This window comes from Mirounga leonina, unplaced genomic scaffold (assembly GCF_011800145.1).
Source record: "Mirounga leonina isolate KUSES-001 unplaced genomic scaffold, KU_Mleo_1.0 Mir_166, whole genome shotgun sequence".
Taxonomy (NCBI): domain Eukaryota; kingdom Metazoa; phylum Chordata; class Mammalia; order Carnivora; family Phocidae; genus Mirounga; species Mirounga leonina.
In genome coordinates, this window is record NW_023270418.1 from 3,858,351 (window position 1) to 3,880,189 (window position 21,839).

Consider the following 21,839-nt stretch of genomic DNA (forward strand, 5'->3'; position numbering starts at 1 on the left):
AATTTGACAAATATTTATCAAAGAACGACTGTGTCCCACAGTTGCTGTGGTGATAATGCAAAGTGAGAAGACACGGTAACTATTTCCAAGTAGTTTATGACTTTGCAAGGGGGGAGACATGCACATAAAATTTTCATTACCAGTTGGGTAGTAGCTTCATTTCCTAGGACTTCCGTAACAAGATGCCATGGAATGGGTAGCTTAAAGAACGGAAATTTATTTCCTTACAGTTCTGGAGTCTACAAGTCCAAGATCAGGGTGTTGGCAGGTTTGATTTCTCCTAAGGCCTCTCTCGGCTTGCAGATGACTGTCTCCTTACTGTGTTTTCACATTGTTGTTCCTCTGCATGTGTTCATTTCATTTCATTTTGTGTCTAAATTTCCCTTCTTGTAAGGACGCCAGTCATATTGGACTAAAGCCCATCCTAAAAACTTCATTTTAACTTAAAGACCTTAAGCTCCGGCTGCATCTCCCCTTTTAACTTTCTGACTCATGAACCAGGTGCATGTTCTCCTCAGAGCTAAGGACACCAACTTCATCTGCACAACAGGCTCATCATCATATTTGGAGGCTTAGAGGCAGCGATCCATGCAAGTTCCAGTCTGTGCACATGGATTTCACTTACCTCAAAATTTTCCTTTAGTCTTTGCTGTCCCCACTGGGTGTCCATCTTCCTTTCCTTACCGCCTGCCCGGCCAACTTTAGGCTTCAGCACCAGACGGTATAAACAACATCCCAGATCTATTCAACCAGCTTCCTAAATTGTGTGAGATCTAATCCTAATTATCAGTTGTGTGTATTCCAGTAGTTCTGCTTCTGTGATTGAACTCTGAGTGATAAAATTAGTTAGAAATTTTAGAGTCAATAGGAGAGTACTTTCTTATTTTTAGCATATTATATTTTTTGCAATCATGGCAAACTGAAGTTAAATAGCTATACGTGTGTAACAATTTATTATCCTAACACACTATGTAGTTATTTCCCACCCACTGTATTTTATCAGTTTCCAAGACAGCAAAATACTGTGGGTTTTGTCATTATTCAACCAAATATGACATTTGCACAGCTGTAGAAAATACATTTTTTAACTTGAATTGATAGAAGCGAATTACTTCATTTCATTAAAAAACCATAAGTCTTTTCTCAGTAATTTTAAGAATTCAGGGTAAGTCATTTTTGTAATATTCTATGAATGATCAATTCTGCTATTTTAAAATTGTTTCTAATTTTGAAACTTAGTTTAGTCTTTAAATGCTACGTAACTTTTAGACTTCATTTTTGTTCTCATTATTGGTCTTTTCATTTTGTTTTGAAAAATGAATAAGGTCTGAAGAATTCTATTCTGACTTTGGTCATTCTTACAACAAAACATTTTCAATATTTTGATTTGTTTTTCCCTCAGTAAGTATGTCCCCTGGGTAAAAGTGCTATTACTGACCAGATTAACACACAAAAGGAAAAATATGGGTTTGGCACCTGACAGCAGTTTTCTCTTCCAGCTCAGGATTATATTCCCTTCCAGATTTGAATTATTGTTGGAACAGATGGACAGTCAGCCAATAAATGGTCTGCTATTGCATTTATTATCTTATAAAGCACAATGATCTCATAAATATTTTAATTTGAAATTCTTGGGCAATAGCTGAGCTCTACTTGTCCATGGTGCTGTTGATATAGGGGTAGTATACAATTCAGATAAGGAAAAGAAAAAAAGGTAACATACAAAGAGAGTAAAGCCCAGAAGATAATTATAATGCTGCATTTTATGAAAAAAAAAAAAGGAAAATAAATTGCTTAAAAACCACAATCATATATGGCAATGTAACAGTGTACAGAAACCATCTTTATGGATCACAGAAAATTTTATACTGAAGAGCATTCCTTTAAATGTTTTAGAAAATTTATCTTTTGTCATTTGCTTAAGCAGGCAATAATTTAAATTGTATTTGTACTAATTAAAAATGTGGGAGATTAAAACTCAAACTTAGATCTAATGTCTCTTAGTTCATTCACTGAAAGCTATGTTCTCTTTTAATTTGCAAGAATATCACAATGTGGCCAAGGAATGAGAATATGGTCATCAACTGATTCTTTATTTGAATTATGTAACCTGTTTAAAGGTATTTAAGTAATCTTTTCAAAATGACAACCATTCTGCAGTTATCTGCACTTCCAAATACATTGTATGTAGATCCAACTGCAAAATATTAAGAGCCATATTTATGTATTGACTCAAAGATGCCACATATTGAATATAATTATTAAATCTACTTTTCTAAAGTTGTCCTTTTAAATACACCCAGACTTAATTTATAGAGTGCCTAGGATATTTAGGAAATGAGTAGCAATATGATTTATAGTTCCTTAAATTTATTTTTTTTGACAAAATGGGCCTTACTTCCCTGAACAATAGTAAATGGGTATGATAGTTCCATCATACGCATACCAAGAAATCTCCCATCTATACTGCAATTAAGAGGAGTTCAATAATAATATTTTTACTACCTTTATATGCAGTTCCTCTTGGACTATCAGAAAAAAGGAGATACTGAATAATTTATTACCAACTGAGAGTATTTTAAAAATGAAAAGAAGTTGGGGAGAGGAGAAACAGATATAACGAGAGAGAGACAGAAAGGAGAATCAAAGTGGAGGCAATGCAAAAGATCAAAGAGAAATAATGCACCTAGAAATTTTCTCTCATCTTAGTTTATTGATGTTAAAGGCAGTCATGAAAGGTATAACCAGTTATAAAGTTGAAGCTAAAATATTTCACTTGTAAATCATGCTTGACTTCAGAGTTAGATAATACATTTTCTCATTACATTTATTTTTCTAATTCTATAGTTTGCTTTAAGTTAATAATAGAGGCACCTGGGTGGCTCAGTTAGTTAAGCGTCTCTCTTTTTTTTTTTAAAGATTTTATTTATTAATTTGACAAAGAGAGACACAGCGAGAGAGGGAACACAAGCAGGGGGAGTGGGAGAGGGAGAAGCAGGCTTCCCACAGAGCGGGGAGCCCAATGCGGGGCTCGATCCCAGGAGCCCGGGATTATGACCCGAGCCGAAGGCAGATGCTTAACGACTGAGCCACCCAGGCACCCCAAGCATCTGACTCTTTATTTCGGCTCAGTCATGATCACAGGGTCGTGAGATGGAACCACAGGTAGGGTCGTTGCGCTCAGCAGGGAGTCTGCTTGAGATTCTCTTTCTCCCTTCCCCCTGCCTCTCCCCACTGTGAGCGCTGTCTCTCTCTCTCTCCCCAAAAATAAATAAATAAATCTTAAAAAAATAAAAAATAAATTGATAGTAAAGTTAATTCTCTTAATCTAGGCTTTTCAAAACATTCCTAACTACTGAATTTCTACTCATTCTACAGATTTGATTAATACATAAAAATTTCTGACCCTTCTCCCTGAAGTCAAAATCAGTTATTATTCTTACTTTACTCTTACCACACTGGGACTGTTTTATTTTCATCCCCTATCATTCTGTCTTGCACAACATTTAGTTAAACAATTGACCCCTGAACAACATGGGTTTGAACTGTGCAGGTCCACTAATACGTGGATTTTTTTTTTTCAATATGGTACAGAGGTATAAATGTATTTTCTCTTATGATTTTCTTAAAAACATTTTCTTTCCTCTAGCTTACTTTATTGTAAGAATACAGTATATAATACATACAACATACAAAATATGTGTTAATCTACTGCTTTTTTTAATTGGTAAGGCCTCCAGCCAACAATAGGCTATTAGTAGTTAGGTTTTTGAGGAGTCAGAATTTATTTTCAGTGTTTTGACTGTGCACAGGTTTGGTGCCCCTAATTCCCATGTTATTCAAGAGTCAACTGTATATATGGCTGTTACTCCCATTAGGAAGGATGTTTCTTCAAGGCAAGTGTTCCTTTCTTCCTTCCTCTCATTATATATGAAACTATAGTGAGAGAGGGGTTCAGACAAAGAATATCCATCACTTTATTCTCTACAACATCTAGTACTATGCAGGGAACCTACTAATAGGCCAAATAACATCACCAGAGCAACATGAAGTGCTTATTCTAAAGTAGTAAAACAAGCTGTTATGTTGATAATGTTGTGGTTCAGCCAATCAATAAATATTTATTATGCTCCTATGAGTATCATGTAAGATTCTGTGGCTAAAATGGTGATCAGGACTGGCTCATGGAACTTGCAGTCAAGTTGGAAAGACAGAGAAACACAAGTAAACATGCAAATATATATAAGTTAAGTTACCTGCAATATACAAAATAAGTAATATGTGTTTTCCTGTTCATTTATATATTAATTTCTAACTCTTGATATTTGTGATGATCAATCTTGTTCAAGAACATTGCACATTAATCCAATTTCCAGTCTTACTTTAAGTAATTTAATACAGTTTTATGTTTTTGTTCCTAATGTCTCTGCATCTTTATTTTATTCTTAATAAAATACAGTTTTCCTCCACTATTATATTTTTTCCCTTAATTCATCTTGTTGCCAGGCACATTAATAATTACCACTTTTTGTTTGACAAAGTATCTTTGATTTTATAGACACAATATCTTTACCAAAGGATGATAATACTATGTATCTTTTTAAATATTCAGGCTGATCAATTTGTTTTCTTAATGTGTTAGCTAGATCTTCTATTGATATATTGCAGGCATCCCTGTTTTATTACTGATTTTCATAGACATAAGGTCATTTTGCTGTTAGTTTTGGCATAAGAGTATTTTTCATATTGGGATGGCATCTCGTTCCCATTTTCTGACTGTCCTTCCTGCAAATAGTATGCATGGCCTCCTCTACGACCATTTGCTTTCCAGTACCTCCCAGTTGAAGGGGTATACTTCTCTCTTTCTTTCATATCAGACTTGACACAGGAGTTGTTTTGGTTAAAGGAGTCACTGAATGTCCTGTTCAACAGAAGCTTTAAGAACCATCTCATGGCTTTGCCAGTTCTACTGCTATGAGAACAGCACATTGCAGATAAAGACTACTGCATTAGCCAGGATCCAAGAATGAAGAGGCTATATGGAACAAAACTGAATAAAAACAAGCAGAGCCAAAGTTATGCCCTGAATACATTTAACTGGAAAGAAGTAATTATTTCTTGCTGTATGATGGTTACTAAATCATTTGCTTCCAGACATTCCTATTTTATTTAAATTTTCATTAGAGTCCCTGGTCAGTTTTATCTAATGTCCTTTTGTCATCTGTTTCTATAGTTGTATGATTTTTTTCTTTTAATGTATTAATTGAATGGGTTATGTTGATATAGTTCCTGAATTATGATAGTATTCCTGGAATAAACACTACCTGATTATAGCATATTAGTTTTTTAAAATATAATACTAGATTTTGTGTACAGCAGTCCTCTTTATCTGCACTTTTCCCTTTCTGTGGTTTCAGCTACCTGTGGTCAACCAAGGTCTGGAAGCAGATGGTCCTCCTTCTGACCTATCACCAAGTCAGTAGCACTCTGACACTGCATCACTGTGCCTGCATTGCTCACCTCACTTCATCTTGTGAAGTAGACACTTTCTCATCTGACATCATCATGAGAAGACAAAGGGTAAGTACAGTACAAAAAGATATTTTGAGACAGGCCTCATTCACATAATTTATTATACAATATATGTCATAATTGTTCTATTTTTTTATTAGTTATTGTTGTTAATCTCTTGCTGTGCCTAATTTATAAATTAAACTTTATCATAGGTATATATGTATAGGAAAAAAACACAGAGTGTATATGTAGTATATGTAGGGTTCACTACAATCTGCAGTTTCAGGCATCCACTGGAGGTCTTGGAACATCCCCCCCATGGACCAGCAGGGACTACCGTATGTAGTAATAAGTTAAATTAGGTCTGTGCCATAATATTTATCAAGAAATACTTTTTAGTATTGTATGACCTGAATAATTTTAATTCCACAGGTATTAGTTTTGCAAAGGTTCCTAAGAACTTTACTCTAAAATTTTCTGTACTAAATTCTCATTGAAGATGGCAGTCTGAGCACAGGCTACAATCTTCTGTACCCTCCAAATTCATAAAAATTATAAAAAAACAAGGAAAGCCAACAGAGAAGCACTTAAGATATAAAAAGGGAACATTTCACCCCCACTTCACTGCCCATAAAAGAGAGCAACATCTCTCAGAGATGGGCACTATATAGGATGATACAGGAAAGTCACAAAAAATAGGACCAACACAGAAGGCAAAAGCACCTCCAAGACTGTTGTATACATGGAGGTGGTGGATACTAAAAGCTGGATGGAGCTGGAGAGACCAAAACAGTATTAGCCAAGCAAGTGAACTCCTAGTTTATGTTTCCAAACTGGAGCAATGAGTGAGTGCTATCAGGCAGGAGAAGCAGGGTGTTGTGGATGGTAGAGGATGGGAAGAATAGGGAGGACCCATATGTAGAAGGCTAGCAGTGAAAATACCATTAAGATACTTCCTTCTTACTTTTTCTGAAACTGTGCTAAGATTCAAGACACATTTTACTCTCTAAGCAGTCTGCACAAACAGATACAAAAGATAGTTGAAATGGAAACTTATTCCCAAAGATACACAGTCATACAGTCAAGATGTCTAACAGATCAAAGAAATCCAAGACAAATACAAAACTCAACATAGGGAAGAATTTAAACATCAGGAAAATGTTAATAGAGGTAGAACTGGACTTTCAAATAAACATGAAAACATTAATCATAATAGCTAACATTATTTACTAGATGGCTAACACCTTTTTATGTCTTTGTGCGTTCTACCATTAAATGGATAAAGGAATAAAGGAATAAATCATAATCAAAGAATAAGAATGATTACCAATAAAGGAATAAAAGTGATAAACCTCAAAAATGAAAATTGTTGTTGAAATTAAAAACAGAAGTCCAGAATGTACTGAGAAGAAGCATAAATTAGGTTCTGGAAGATCTTGTTAAAGAGTTAAGCCAGAAGGCACAACAGTTGGAGAGAGACAAGAAGTGTGAAAGAAAACCTGCAAAACATGGAGGATGCCTCCAGTAGTTTTGACATCTAACTGGAAACCCAGAAGTACATGGGATATATGTATGGACAAGACCATAGACGATCTGTAGACTAAAGAGTTGATGAAAAGAACCCACTTCAGTCTTGAAGAGGATGAATTAAAAAAAAAAAAGCAAATTTAGACATGGTGACAAAGAGTAAAAATGAAATCTTAAAAGCTTCTAGGAAAATATGAAGATAGGGCTACTGAAGGCAAGATAGCAATAGAACAACATCTTCGGGCAGAAAGAGTGCAAAGGCCCTGACACGGGAAGGGAACAAATTTACACCCTTATATTAATGTATTAATAATAAAAAGATTATTAGGAAACAAACAAAATTAACCTATCAAAGCATAAGACAGGATTAATAGAGGGAAAGTAGAAGTTAATGTAATAGACATAAAAGAATAGAGTTAATAGAAAAAGATTTTAAAATAATATAATAACATACACAAACTTTTTGAAGTATGACCAAGAAAAAAGAGATAAAAAGCTAATAATTTTAGAACTAAGGTATGAAATAAATACAGATACCAAGATGATTAAAATAATTGTGAGAAAATACTATGGACAATTTAACCTAATTTTGGGGGGGGGGGATATATGTAAGAAAAGTGGCTCTAAAAGCAGAGAAGTAGAATGAAGGTGGAATCAGACATTGACATGCTCTATGAAGATCCACCAGCCTGGAATGCTTGTCCCTCCAGTCATTCAGATTTCAACTCAAATATCAGGTTTTTTGAGACTTTCTGACCATCCTAATGAAATCAGTTTCCTAGTCTTATATCTTTAGCCCACTTATTTTTCTCATGGCTCTTATCAGTGCTTGGGAATTTGTTATGTTGCTGTGTAATGTTGGACCTGATAGTAACTACTCAATAAATGATCATCTGATTAATTGATTGATGGACTGATTAATTAATCCTATCTTATTTTCTCTGATTCTTTTTGTTATTTTTTCTTTCTACCACTTCTTACCTTTTGTTTATGTTTTTCCTTCATTTTCTTCTATTGGATTGCAGAATAAGCTATGACACTTTTTTTCAGTGACAATTTTAAAGATGAATTCTATCAAATCTTTAAAAAACCAAAATTTCCATCTTATGCTTGCTCTTTCAGCATTGGAAAAAGAGGAAGAGATGATGAATCACCCTTCTCCATCTGGCATCATGTTTCCTTTATCTTAATTGAAGAGAACCCAGAATCATCGCATGATGATTAGGCTCAAAATCAATAAAATTTCAAGTAGGCACCACATGAGCTGTTATAAATAGATGAATGCCAGTCTAAGAGACAGCATCTACACATACACAGACAGCAATAAGTTCTGGGGAATGTCAGTGGGGAATAACATGGCTGGTCCTGTGGATTCCTCGGAAACTGTTAAATAGTCCCAACAAAATTGTCGTGAGACCAGGGCTAAGGTCGGATGCAGTCATAGAAACAGCAGAAAGGTGAATCATCAGAGGCTTGATTGTTGAGGTATATTTGGAGTTTAGGAGTGACAGAAACACCAAGGTGGTGGAAGAGGCCACTGGAGGAACAAACTCACCTACGCTGGAATATAGTGAAACATGATAGGCTCCCTGACCTGAAACTTTGACACTCAGGCCCTTTGCCCTGTGGTTGTCACATGGTGTTACTTTATCAATTAATCATTGGTTAATGAATTTTCTAAAAGCACAAGACAATGGGATCAGAATTGAGAAAGAATTGAGAAAGAATTCCATGAATCATGTACTCTGTAATCCTTCAAAACTCTCATTTTGTCAAGGCAGTAATTATATCACATTTTTTAAAACCAATATTTCTATAATCAGAGGTATCCATATTCTTTTCCCATTCATAAAGTTAGTGATCTTCATGGCCAACTTGATTCCCTAGAAGAGTTCAATACCTTTTTTTTAAAAGATTATTTACTTGTTTTAGAGAGAGTGTGCACGTGAGTGGGGGTGGGGCAGAGGGAGCCAGAAAGAGAGAGAAGCAGACTCCCTCCTGAGCATGGAGCCCAACTCAGGGCTTGATCCCACAATCCTGAGATCACAACCTGAGCTGCAATCAAGGGTCGGATGCCCAAACAACCAAGCTACCCAGGCTCCCCAAGAGTTAAGTACTTTTAACTTTTTAGACCACAGGCACAAATTTAATGTGCGGGAGAATGGAATGGCTCTTATTCTTGCTGTAGGTATAAACATCTTTAAGTAGGTATGTTTTGCATTTAATTTTGGATTTTTGCATAAAATACAGATGATATGCTGTAATCTTAGAGATACAGAGTGGGCATGGAAATGAGCCACCTACCGGCTGGGAGAGTGACTGACTTAAGATTTAAGACTGAATCCACCAGCACCCAGTTCAGGTTCATACTTCCAAAGGCTGCTCACAGTGAAGAGGAGCAGAAAACATGGCCCCAAAATATGCCACCTTGGCATGTAGATTATTTTGAGCTAAAGGTGTTACAGGATTCCCGCCCCACCCTTCGGTGCCCACGGTTCTTGGTCACTCAGCTTCGAAGAATTAAGAGGTAGACCAGACGAAGAGTGGTGGGCAGCAAATCAAAGTTCATTGAGCAATAGTAAAGTGATCATACAAAACTCCTGAAGAGGGAGGGAACCAAGAGAGTTGCCACCAGAATTTCTAAGTCTAGGGGCTTTTATGGGCTTGTTGGTGGTCTGTTTTAATCTGATTAACTCAACATGAGCCTGTCACCCAATCAGGTTTTGGCATCTACCTATCACTGGAAAAGGGTGGAGGGCTCCTTCCAGGGTGATGTAAAATCCTTTTAAGGGTGGTTTCCTCTTAGGGCGGGGAGTCCCTTGTCCCTGCCTGCCTTTCTTCCAACTATTCTTCATCAAAGGCAGTCAAGACCCAGCTGACTCAAGAAAAACTTCTGCCTTTCCCCTAACTAAAAGAATTTAGACTGAGAGCCTGGTCCAGAAAAAGAGTTATTACCAGAGATAAATTTTTATCTGAAAGATCTATCTGTCTGACAGGGCAAATATCTAATTACCAAACATCTGGTCTTCTTATTTTCCCATAAATTACCCTCCTCCCCTTGGCAGCCCCAGGCCTCAGTCCCATCCCTTAGTTCACGATGACATATAAGCCTCAACTGACTGACTTGTCCTTGGGTCTCATCTTCTTACAGGGCTTCCATATGTATGTGATTAAATTTGTTTTTCTCCTGTTAATCTGTCTTATGTCAATTTAATTAACAGACCAGCCAAAAAAAAAAAAAAAAAAAAAAACCTAGAAGGGTAGAGGAAAAAAAATGTCCTCTCCTACACAGGCAATGACTGAGCACAGCAGACCTGTTCCTGGAGGGTGACTTTGGCTGAAGGACTCTGTGAAAGCCTTGATGAAATGTCTGAGAACTATAGCAGAAGGAGGTACTTCTGCCCAAGCCTCCTTTTTTTCCCTCTCTCTTCCACCTGCATTGATCACTTCCCTTGACTCTGTCCCCATTTATCCTCACGAGCAGTTTACCAAATAAATCTCTTGCACATTTAATTACATGTTGATGTCAGCTTCCCAGAGGACCTAGACTGAAACACGTACTAAGATTGCTTTAAAAATAGAGGCTTCCAACTTGTTTTTGGTAATACTTCTGAAAAAAAAATTCCCTCTTTTGCTTTTGAAACTAAAATAAGAAATGAATAACACCAAAAAAAGAAAATTCTGTATTGTCATTGACTTGATATGCTGCATGTTAGCACATCAGTTAGCATGTTTTGCTTTTCTGGGCTAGAGCTGGACCATTACTACTGAAGGCGAGCAGAATTTGCCACCTCAGAATAAGCCTCTTTGGCATAAGAGTTAGGCTCATTTAAAAAAAAAATATTGAAAACTGAGTAAAAGTTATCCTTTGTAAGAGACATTTACATTCATAAGAGAAATCTTCATTGGTAAGGATGTCTCCCTCTCTGTACCAGGAAGAGGAAGTTGACCAAATCTCTGGAAATTCTTATTAGTGGGGAAGGCAAAGACCTACATCTGTGTAACAACCTTACCTTTGTTTACTGTACTCTTCCTGGTAATCTCCCCAAACTGGCTTTCCCCACCCACCCAACATCTTTCTTTTGTCTTTAGCTGGAGATGGTGGCTTGGGCCACATGGGGGAGTTATTCAGTTTTTCTGGGTCTTTCCCAGGAGGTATTTTTATACTATGAAGCTTATGTTTTTCTCCTCTTAATCTGTCCCTTGTTACAGATTGTATCTCAGCCAAGAACCTAGAAGAGTAGAGGGAAGTTTGTTCTTCCTACCTTGTACTAATTTTTAATCATTTAGGAAATCCAGAAACAAACATCTTAAAAAGTATATGCAAGGACTAGAATTATTTTTTAATTGTAATGTCATCATTTCAACATCAAATGGGTTTCGATATTCCCTTAGTACATACATTTTCTTTAAAAATATGAGAATATTTTCTGAGAATTGTGAATTCATTTAGATCACTGAATTAAGGGGCCAACTTCAAAACCTTGTTCTAGATGTTAGAAATACCTGTTGATGTATTTGGAATGTAGGTGAGGTTCAGAGCCCACGACCAAGAAAGAATTCTTGAGATGCCTTTGGTGCAAAAAGGTGATTTTTATGAAAGCATGGGGACAGGACCCCTGGGCAGAAAGAGCTGCTGCTGGGGTTGTGAGGGGTGACTGATTATATACTTGGGAGTTGGGGGTAAGGAAAAAGGGAGGTTTTCAAAAGAACTTTTGTATGCTAAAGAGGACCTACAAGATACCAGAGGACTTGCCATTGTCAAGTTAAGTTGTTTTTCCGTCTAGTAAAGCATTACATTAAGACAGTTGAGAGTTTTTCCTTCTGGAAGTTAGGTTATTGATAAGAATGCTTTTTTTTCTTGTAAATCACTAAGACATTTTGTCAACTGAGGGGACTCAGGTCTTGCTGGACTGTGATCTCTATTAGTTAACCATTTGTTGTTTTTTCCTTTGCTTTAGGGCAGCCAGGAGTCCTTGAGGAATGTCACGTATATCCCACCTGGGAGTGGGGGTGTGGGGTTTGAGGGGTGTCAGCTTGTGCTTTGTTCTTAGCTTGCCTTTTGCGCCCTCATCACTGTCACTCCCTGAGTCTACTTCAATGCCCAGCACTTTTCTCCCCACTTTGTAGACATTTAGCATACTTAACAGAGTTGAGGGCACTTTGCTTTAGATGGTCGCTCTGCAGGAAATATCTAAAATAAAAGCAGAGTGTTTTCCACTTCTTAGCTTAACTCTGACTCAGGCAGCAGGTATGACTTTACTCTAGTTGTTGATCCTTCAGCTGGCTTCTACATTTCCCTGCATAGTTTATGTGGAAGGGATAGGAGGGAAATAGCTCTAAATAGCAAAGTCTGGAGAAATCCTTGGGAGTTGTGTATTCCTATAGCAGCATGGTTGCAGCTTTGACCAATTCCCTCACATTTTCTCTTTAAAAATACTACAAAACAAAACAAAAAACCCTTTAAGCAATCCTACTGACTACTACGACTACTAACAAACCACTCAGTACCTCCAAGAGAGAAAACTCACATTCATTGCCTTTCCTCCCCCATAAAAAAAAAAAAAAGTGTGTCAGTAAGGGGACAGGGATGTGCTTGAGGCAACAAAATTAGAGTGGAAGTTACACCTGTGAGGCAGGCCGGGCGGCGGGGGGGGGGGGGCGGGCACTGAACAGCTGATGTGGTGAGTGGGGGGAAACACAGTAGCAGAGCCTGGAAAACCCAGCAAATACAGTGTCCCTCAGAGAGGGGAGCACCGTCCTTAGGATAACCGCTGGGAGGAAGTCTAAGAATAAAAATGAGCAGGACAGGAAAACTGGGAATGAAAGAAAGGAAAAAAAAAAAAAAGACTTAAAATTTGAAGAACAAAGCACATTTATTAAATAAACTTCCAGATGCTTAACAGAAGAGGGAGCCCTTGAGCTGAGAAACCCAGACAGCTTCTCCAAATATGACTCCCTCTCACCTCACTTCTCACATGTTAATAGTGGGTCCATGGGGAAATTTACTAATAAAGGAGGGAGGGAAAGAACAGGGTAATTAGGGCAGGGATGTAAACAAGAAAAAGGAATCTCTCTATATACCTATCTATATAGTTTAGACTCTTGGATCCTACAAATGTGTTACTACTCAAAAACAAATGACAAAATAATTTCTTGAGATTAAAAATAAATGGAAACAAGTTAACCCAATTGCATATCAGTTTTTAAGGGTAACCATGCAAAGCGTGGAACTTCACAGCATGTAATTTTGACTGTGTATCCTTAGTGAAATGTACTATAAGCACAGATAAGGTTGATTTCATCTCATTCAGTGATTTAATTAATAGTACTAATATTAGTAATTGTATATTGAAACTGTTTCTTTTATATAATGAGATAAAACAATTAAGTGTATTAATTATTTTGAGTCCTGACTTTCAGTGCCAGTGAAGGTAGATATGATTCAAAGATAGAAAGCTCAAAGAATTCAAGTGAACCCACTGTTATGTTAAAATCGAACTGGATTTATCAATGTGAATTTTGTTATTTTAAAACATACCTTCTAAGAATCTTCTAACTGTGCACCCAGAATGGTCTGAAGACCATGTCATTCCAGTGGTGAGCATCTCTAAGCCTAGTGTTTGGCTCCCTCGTGCCATTTTGCACTAAAGGAATGACAGTTCTTTAGAAAAATAACTGATTCCCACTCTGAGGCAAGGAGAGGATAAAGGTTTTGGGGATGTTTTTTGTGAAAGGACATTTCCAAAAAATTTGTAGGGTTGTGTCAGAAATTACACCAGAGACTACTTGAAATCCTCTGCACTGACCAACACTGTGATGATTTGAGCATTAAGATAACAATTGCAGTTAATAAAAATATATTATATCTCTATACAAATCCAATAGTCAGTGAGGATTTCGGGAGAAAGAATGAGAGAGTAAGGGAGGAGAGAGAGAGAGGATAAGCCAGAAATAAAATTTGTCAGTTGGAGTTGGGTATTTGTGTCAGTCCCCTATGATGTGTCAACTCTGGTCTTCTCAGTTGTCTAAATATCTGAGGCCCTTGTCCACTTGTTTTGCCTCAGCCACATTGGTGACCAACTCCATGGGCACACAAGCCAAAAGCAACTCAGTTTTCTTGTGTTTTGTTCCTCTTGCCTCCCACCCTGGAGCTTTTCTATTGGCACAGAATCATTAAGCACTGCAAGACTTGCCTGGTCTCATGTAAGCAGTAAGCTTTAACTGATGAGAGATGGAAGCTGCTGGATAGATTTCTTTCACCCCATGGGCAGAAGTTCCTGAGACAAAGCAGTTCATACAGCAACTCAAAAACCAAACAAACTAGCAGTCAGCTTGCTCATTCCAAGAAGTAGCCAGATTGGTAATGCACATACTGTGCTCTCCCTCTTTCCCTACCTAAGTCCCCTTTTCCGATACCCCTGCCTCTCTCTAAGGTGGCACGTCATAGTAAACTAGCAAGCCATTAACTGTTGTGTAAGACTTTGTTTTCTAGAATCTAGATTGAGACACCTTTAAACAAACTCCTGTCCTTCTAATTTGGTTATAAAGAGAAATGATTTCGAATTTTTACTGCTTTTTGTAATGGGAACTGTATTTCTCACAAGTAAATAGCCTAATTAATGAGAAAAAGCTTAATATGATAAAACAATATCAGTAAATGTAAAGAAATTATAAACATTAGAAAATTATGATGTAACCCAGGTGAAAATTACAATTGATGTTAAAACCATTAGCTGAATTGTTGGAGGGGATTTAGAAATTGACAAAGTGGGGGTGCCTGGGTGTCTCAATCATTAAGCGCCTGCCTTTGGCTCAGGTCATAGATCCTGGGATCTAGCCCCACATCGGGCTCCCTGCTCCACGGGAAGCCGGCTTCCCCCCTCTCCCACTCCTCCTGCTTGTGTTCCCACTCTCGCTATGTCTCTCTCTGTCAAATAAATAAATAAAAAAATCTTTAAAAAATATATAAATAGAAATTGACAAAGTGACACCATGGGGATTTTTTTTCAGAAGGGGAAAATATAACTGTATAATGAACAAATCATTTAGTTACCACTTCAATCCAGTGATCAATGTTAGCAATGCAAATGTTTTGTTCAAGCCAGGTATAAAATATATTTTTGAGATAAGTGCTGAGTTTTTTATATCAACAGGCTATTAGATAATATTAGGGAATTAATATTGTTAATACATTTTACCCAAAATAACACATTCATGCCCTTTCACAAGACCTAGTCATGTGGACCTATTCTGTGTTTCTAGGAAAAAGAAAAGAAAGAATATTGATCACTAGTAATGTCTTCCACAATGATATCAAGGGTCTCTATCAATAAATATGGATATAACCATTTAATTTGGTCTTCTTTAATGTACTCTGGTAAATTGCATGGGGATGTCTCAGGGTGTTGGCAGGCATAGACCAGGTGACTATAATGTATAGCAATGAACCACTAATTTAAGAATCACAAATAGCGAAGACTAATTAGTTTTCTAATGAGGGTAGCCAGTCCCATACAAACTTTGCCAACATGTAATCTGGGCACACTGCTATTCAAAGTGAGGGATGAATGTGTAGTCCAATCCTGTGTGATGGCAACATGGCTCATAATCCTTATCCTTTCTGCAAACAACAAACAAGCATTGTGAACCTGGCCCACAGCATCCCAGAGTCAAGGCCAAGGTGACCAAAAGTGAGAACAGAAAACTGACAGTGAGATCTTGTAGGTAGGGCCTGGACCACTGAGATACAAGTCCACAAAAATGGGCAGCCTATGTGGTGTCAGAGTAGCTGGGAATCCAGAGCCAGATGCCCATGGACAGCACAGATAAATAAATAAATTGTTAGGGTCATGCACTGGAATGTCATAAACCAGAGGCAGATATGAAATACTGTGGATGAATCTCAGTAACATAATGTTGAGGGAAAAAAGCAAATTCCCCAATACTGCAGGTAGCATGACACTCTATGATAAAACACAAAGTCAAGAGAACCCAAGAAAAATATTGTTTCTATAAAAATAAATATATGTTTCCATATATATATATATATATATATACACACACACACACACACATATATATATATGATAAACACAGATAGTTATTTGTGGGGGATGCAGTAAGATGAGTACAAGGAGGAATAGTGGGTAGATTTAGGTAAATAGTAATGATTGTCTCAAGTTGTGTTCATTTATTAAGCAAAATAAAACAATGTCATGCAAGAACTAAAGAACCAAGGATAAAACTTAATCCAATTCTATGCACCTGGGGTCTAAAAGATTAACTTACCTCTCACTTTGAAGATCTTATTAAGTAAATAATTTGTTTCCAAATTTAAAAAAAAGTATTATTGATCTAAATGTTAATTCCTGCAACATTCTTGCAGCACAACAAAATGTTAACATGTGAACCAATTCTTAACCTGAAGGAGATGATTAAGGAAATTTTCAGAACCCTACATCTCTATGGAAACAATTAAAGCAGGGAAAAGAAATCTATGTAGCTGCTTTTTTGCTTTGTTGAGAAATGACTTCATTGAAATAAACAATACTAAAAATATTTAAAAAGGGTGTTATGCTTTTGAATGAAAATGTTTGAATGAAATTAATATTATTATCTTTCTAAAAAATAGCTGTGTATTTGTTAAGTTGCTCTTTTCCTCTTTTTTTTTTCCATGTTGGCTAAATTACCAGAGTCTAAAATGAAAATGTGTATATGTATATATATATAGTGAGCATGGTTTTCATTTTAATATGGACTGATCTGTGTCTCCTCAAAATTCATACTGGAAACCCTAACCCCCATTGTGACTGTATTTGGGAATAGGACTTATAAGAGGTAATTAAAGTTAGATGAGGTCGTAACAGTGAGGCCCTAATCCAATAGGGACGGTGTCCTTATAAGAAGAGGACGAGACACAGAGCTCTCTCTCTGCCAAGTGAGGACACAGTAGGCAGACAGCCCTCCGCAAGCCAGGAAGAGAGATTTCAACAGGACCTGACCATGTTGGCACTCTGATCTTAGAATCTCAGCCTCTAGAATTGTAAGAAAATAAATTTTCTGTTATGGCAGCCTAGCTAACTAATACACATATTCATAATAATCTAAATATTATATACTTATTTAACTGAAATTATGCTGTAGTTCTTTGAAATATGGGAGAGTGTTTTTACTAGCAATAAAAGGAGGTGAGAAGAGCTGTATAATCATAATAATGATCAATCCAAAGCCTTTGCTTATTGGTGTAAAATCAAGAAGTAACAATATAGGCTAATTATTGAGAAACATGAAGTAAATTCCAAACAAAATTCAGAATAGAAGTGAAAATGTTGCATCTGGGGAGATGGAAATGAGTGGGGAGATGGGAACAGAAAAAGTTGTAGGACTATGTTGGGGAGTAAGAATTTACTCTGCCCTTCAAGGTTTTTCTAGCTGGATTTAGAATCAAATTGACATAAAGCAGATTAACAGAAGGAAATCAGATTTAATAGCATACGTAAAGGGAATCCACACAGACATGGAAATTCTAAAGACAGTCAGGCAAATGATGCTTATTTGAGCTAAAGAAAGGGTTGGAGTCTGAGGTAGATACAAAGAAGAGAAAGATCATTAGCATGCACTTGAAAGGAGATGTTTGGAAAACAAACGTGCCCTAGGCTGCAGATAGGTTTCTTAGATAAAGAGGCGTCTCTGTTAATTGCTCTCTCCCGGGTAAAGAAAGCAAGCCAATGAGGGAGAGGTAAAGGGCTTTTTCTCAATCTGCTGGGTTTGGATTGCTTTTAACTCAACATAATGTTCATGCCAAAGTTGTCCCATCTTGGGGGGCCTGTCCCTGGCCCCTACAACTGCAAGTTTTGAAATAAAACAGAAAACTACTTTAATTTCCAAGTTATATGTATGTGAAATTTTAAACATAAATAATACAAATAAAGTAAATGTATGTTCGTGTGAGTGTGTGTGTGTGTGTGTGTGTGTGAAGTCTGAATTTCAGTAGTTTATTTTGGAGGTGTGAATAATCTGGATCTTAGGAAGTAAGTAAAAACAAAATGCCACAAAAACTGCAGTTCCTTTTTTCTAAAACTTAACTTACGAAAATCTAAACACTGGATCCAGAAGCTTTGTCACCTGCCTTCTCCAAGTTTAAGATCTAGTGGAAAAAGTGAATCTGCTTCCCGTTTGACTTCAGTTGTCCTCCCCGCACTGTAGCAAGAGGATAGAAAGTCCTAATTACCTCAGGCCTTGGTCACATACTTTGTTTTGGAGCTGTGTGTGGTGGCATCCTTGCCAGAAACCAGGGACCAAGAGTGAGTAGGAAATGTATCTCCAAGAGAAAACAGGGATGAATGGATACGAGTGACCCAAATAAAAAATAAAATATAACCGAATGTCAGCTCTAAAATCCAAATTCCCTATGTTCACAATCAAATGTCAGCTGGCTCTCTGTCCCTTGTGATAGGGGTACCATCACCATAAGGCATGCAGCTTTAGTATTTCTCAATTGTCTTCAACTCTTCTGGTTTTTATTTTTTATATTTAAACATTTGTTAAATCCAATCACATCTACTGCTTAAGTGACTCTCAATTATTTCAGCATTATTATAGTTCAGTATATCACTGCTGCCTGCTTAAATTATCGAAGTATTCCATTATTTAACTCAAGTTTTTTGTATTTTTTCAACCTGGCCCAAGTCCCATTATCACATATTTCTGATAATTTACTGCTTTTCTTAACTAATTCAAATATTTTTCCAGCATTTTTTTTTATTTATGTGAGAGAGAGAGAGAGAGAGAGACCCAGTGAGAGAGTAAGAGAGAGCATGATGAGCAGGGGGGAAGGGCAGAGGGAGAAGCAGACTCCCCCGCCCTCCAAGCTGGGAGCCCCATGGGGGACTCAATCCCAGGACCCCGGGGCCATGACCTGAGCCTAAGGCAAGACGCTTAATGACTGAGCCACCCAAGCACCCCTAGCACTTAAATAGGTTAAAACTAGAAACAAACTAAATGCTTAGATTTAGTAGTCTTTGGTATTTTAACTTAATGGAATATTATACAACTCTTAGAATTATAATTCTGAAGATTTTAGGGGATATATGCACATATTATGGTCTAACATTAAAGAAAGAAAGAAGTATGCAGCATAGCGCTCACAACATTACCCAGGTGTGCTATATACACCTCGATGAAGGGAGAAATTAATTCACAAAACAAGCAGACAAAATGTCTTGATGGATGCTAAAATTAAAAGAAATGTTTATAGTTTTCTTCACTATTGATGATAACACATCTATGCTGGAGACCCCTAATGCTCACACATACTGATTATCTGTTCCTATGGGACATTTGAGAGGCTAATAGTTCACACTTTCTGTAGCTAGGGATCATACGATTGGTTTTGGCTAATGGCCTATGATAGAAATGACATGGGACATTTCCATGCCGAAGCATTTCTTCGCTGGGGTGAGCCCTGCCAGCTACCTTTCTTCCCTTATAATGATCAGAGAAGAATTCTCGTGTTCAGACAGAGCCATGGGATCTAAGCAGCCTGGGTTACACCGTTACTTTATGGACGACAGGACAGTTACCCTGCTGAGTCACCCAGACCCACTGTGCACTTTGTATGCATGACAAGGAAATCTTTGTTGGGGTGTGTTTTTGTTTAAGCAGTATAAGCTAGCCTATCCTGATTAACACATGTTTTAAAACAGAAAATTTACAATGACAAAAATGATACCGAAATGAAACAAGAAAGACGACATGCTTAACTCAAATGAATAGAAATGGCAATTAAAATTGTCCCGAGGCTTAATATACATTTAGAAATGAAATGGATTAATTTTCCACTGAATAATATTAATTTGAATTTATTCTGTGGTTTCTCCCGAAGTCTGGCTTGATTGCTCCCTGGCACACTCTGTGTTTATCAGCCCTTCTTGGGACTCATATGATTATTTATAATAAGTAACCATACTTTTATTTAATTCCAACTGAAATTCAGTTCTTGATGTTTTTGCTCATTCATTTATTCTTTTGTAAATGTATCAACATATTTTGATTGAAAACCCTCCATATATTACTCTTCTAAGTACTAAGAATATAAATGATAATAATAAGTACATTTAATAACTATATTTTTTATTTTAGACATTATTTTAAGCCCTTTATCTAATTTAATCCTCACATATTATGATAAGCTTGAATACTATTCTGATTTTATTTTATTTTATTAAAGATTTTATTTTCAAATAATCTGTGCACCCAACATGGGGCTTGAACTCACAACCCCGAGATTAAGAGTCACATGCTCCACTGACTGGGCCAGCCAGGTGCCCCACTATTCTAATTTTAGATAAATAACCTGAGGTCCATAGAGTTCAAGTAACTTGCATGAGGTCATGCAGACAATAAAAAGCAGAACTAGGATTCAAATCCATGGCTGAACCCAACATCTGGACTCTTTCCTTTATCCTGAGTATGACCATACACCCCAGTTTGCAGTTTGCATTTATTGTTTTACCATAGTTTCAAATAGAATACTCTGTCCTCTTCCAGAGTATCCTGGTTTAGAAGATAAAATACATGGTCACCTTCTCATGCCCTACAGCTTCACATGGCCCCTGCTCACAGGGTGGACAGAGTGTAACTACGTTCAGAGGTGTTTTAAAGGGTGATCACATGTGAAAGTGAAATTCCAAGTCCAATAAACCTTCCTAGCTCATCATTGTCCTTTGTAGCAGATAGAATCTAAACAGAAAAGGGCATTTTAGGAAGAGCAAAAAAAAGGGAAGTGGGGAGCTACATATGTAGAAAGTGATTGTCAGTCAGGTAATGCCAATAAGGAGAAAAACCAAGTTATTTTGCTGTTAAGGCAAACAACTGGACTCCATAATATTCAACTATTTATGGCTTTCCCCAGCTTGTTTTTGTGGGTTTTTTTAAGATTTTATTTATTTGACAGAGAGAGACACAGCAAGAGAGGAAACACAAGCAGGGGGAGTGGGAGAGGGAGAAGCAGGCCTCCTGCCGAGCGGAAGCCCAGGACCCTGGGACCATGACCTGAGCCAAAGGCAGACGCTTAATGACTGAGCCACGCAGGCGCCCCCCAGCTTGTTTATTCACTAGATTATGCAGGAGTACTCAGATGATCAGTCAGGGTAATACAGGTGAGTAGGAAAGTACAAGATACTGCCTAAGAAGGATAATGTGACTGCTAAATAAGGATAATGGTCTTTGAATATCACAGTCAGTGCATTTGTGAACCAACATGGGGATCAAGAATGAAATGCAGCCCAAGTTTATTTTGTGGCTCTGGGCATCAGTCATGGTGGGCTTCTTTGTCAGATTATAGATCAATTCCATAGCACTAGCCTGAGATTAATGAATGTTTCATAGAAAATGACTGAGATTTATGTAGATTTATGAAATACTGGAATCTACCTTATTCATATGGCTATTCCTATCTCTTTGTACATCTAGTATGAGCATAGAACTACAGGAGGGGAAGTGTACTAACCAGAAATAGTTCATGAAAAAAATTGTTTCGAAAGCAATTTATCCAGTGACTTTCAAATGAAGTTTGTTCCTTGATAGCATTATTCAGAAAATATATATCTCAATCTGATCACTTTATGTCAGTTTTGAAGTGCAGGAACCCTTTGTATCGTTTAAAGACTTTGAATCCCTTTCCTTCTGAGATTTGAGAAGGATGCAAAGCACTATTCCATATAATGAGAACAAATTATGTTACTATCAGGTAATATTTGAAAATGTGAAGTAACTCATGCTTAAAATTGGTGAAT

The 21,839-nt window shown here is 37.0% G+C and overlaps 1 long non-coding RNA gene across 2 annotated transcripts in view; it reads left to right on the forward strand.

Moving 5' to 3' along the window:
• The window catches only part of LOC118015700, a 238,291-nt gene that overhangs the window by 105,730 nt on the left and 110,722 nt on the right, over window positions 1-21,839 (forward strand). For both annotated transcript variants that reach the window (XR_004680683.1, XR_004680684.1), the window contains exon 2: window positions 5,418-5,580. This is a non-coding gene — a long non-coding RNA (uncharacterized LOC118015700). The remainder of the gene's footprint in view (window positions 1-5,417; window positions 5,581-21,839) is intronic.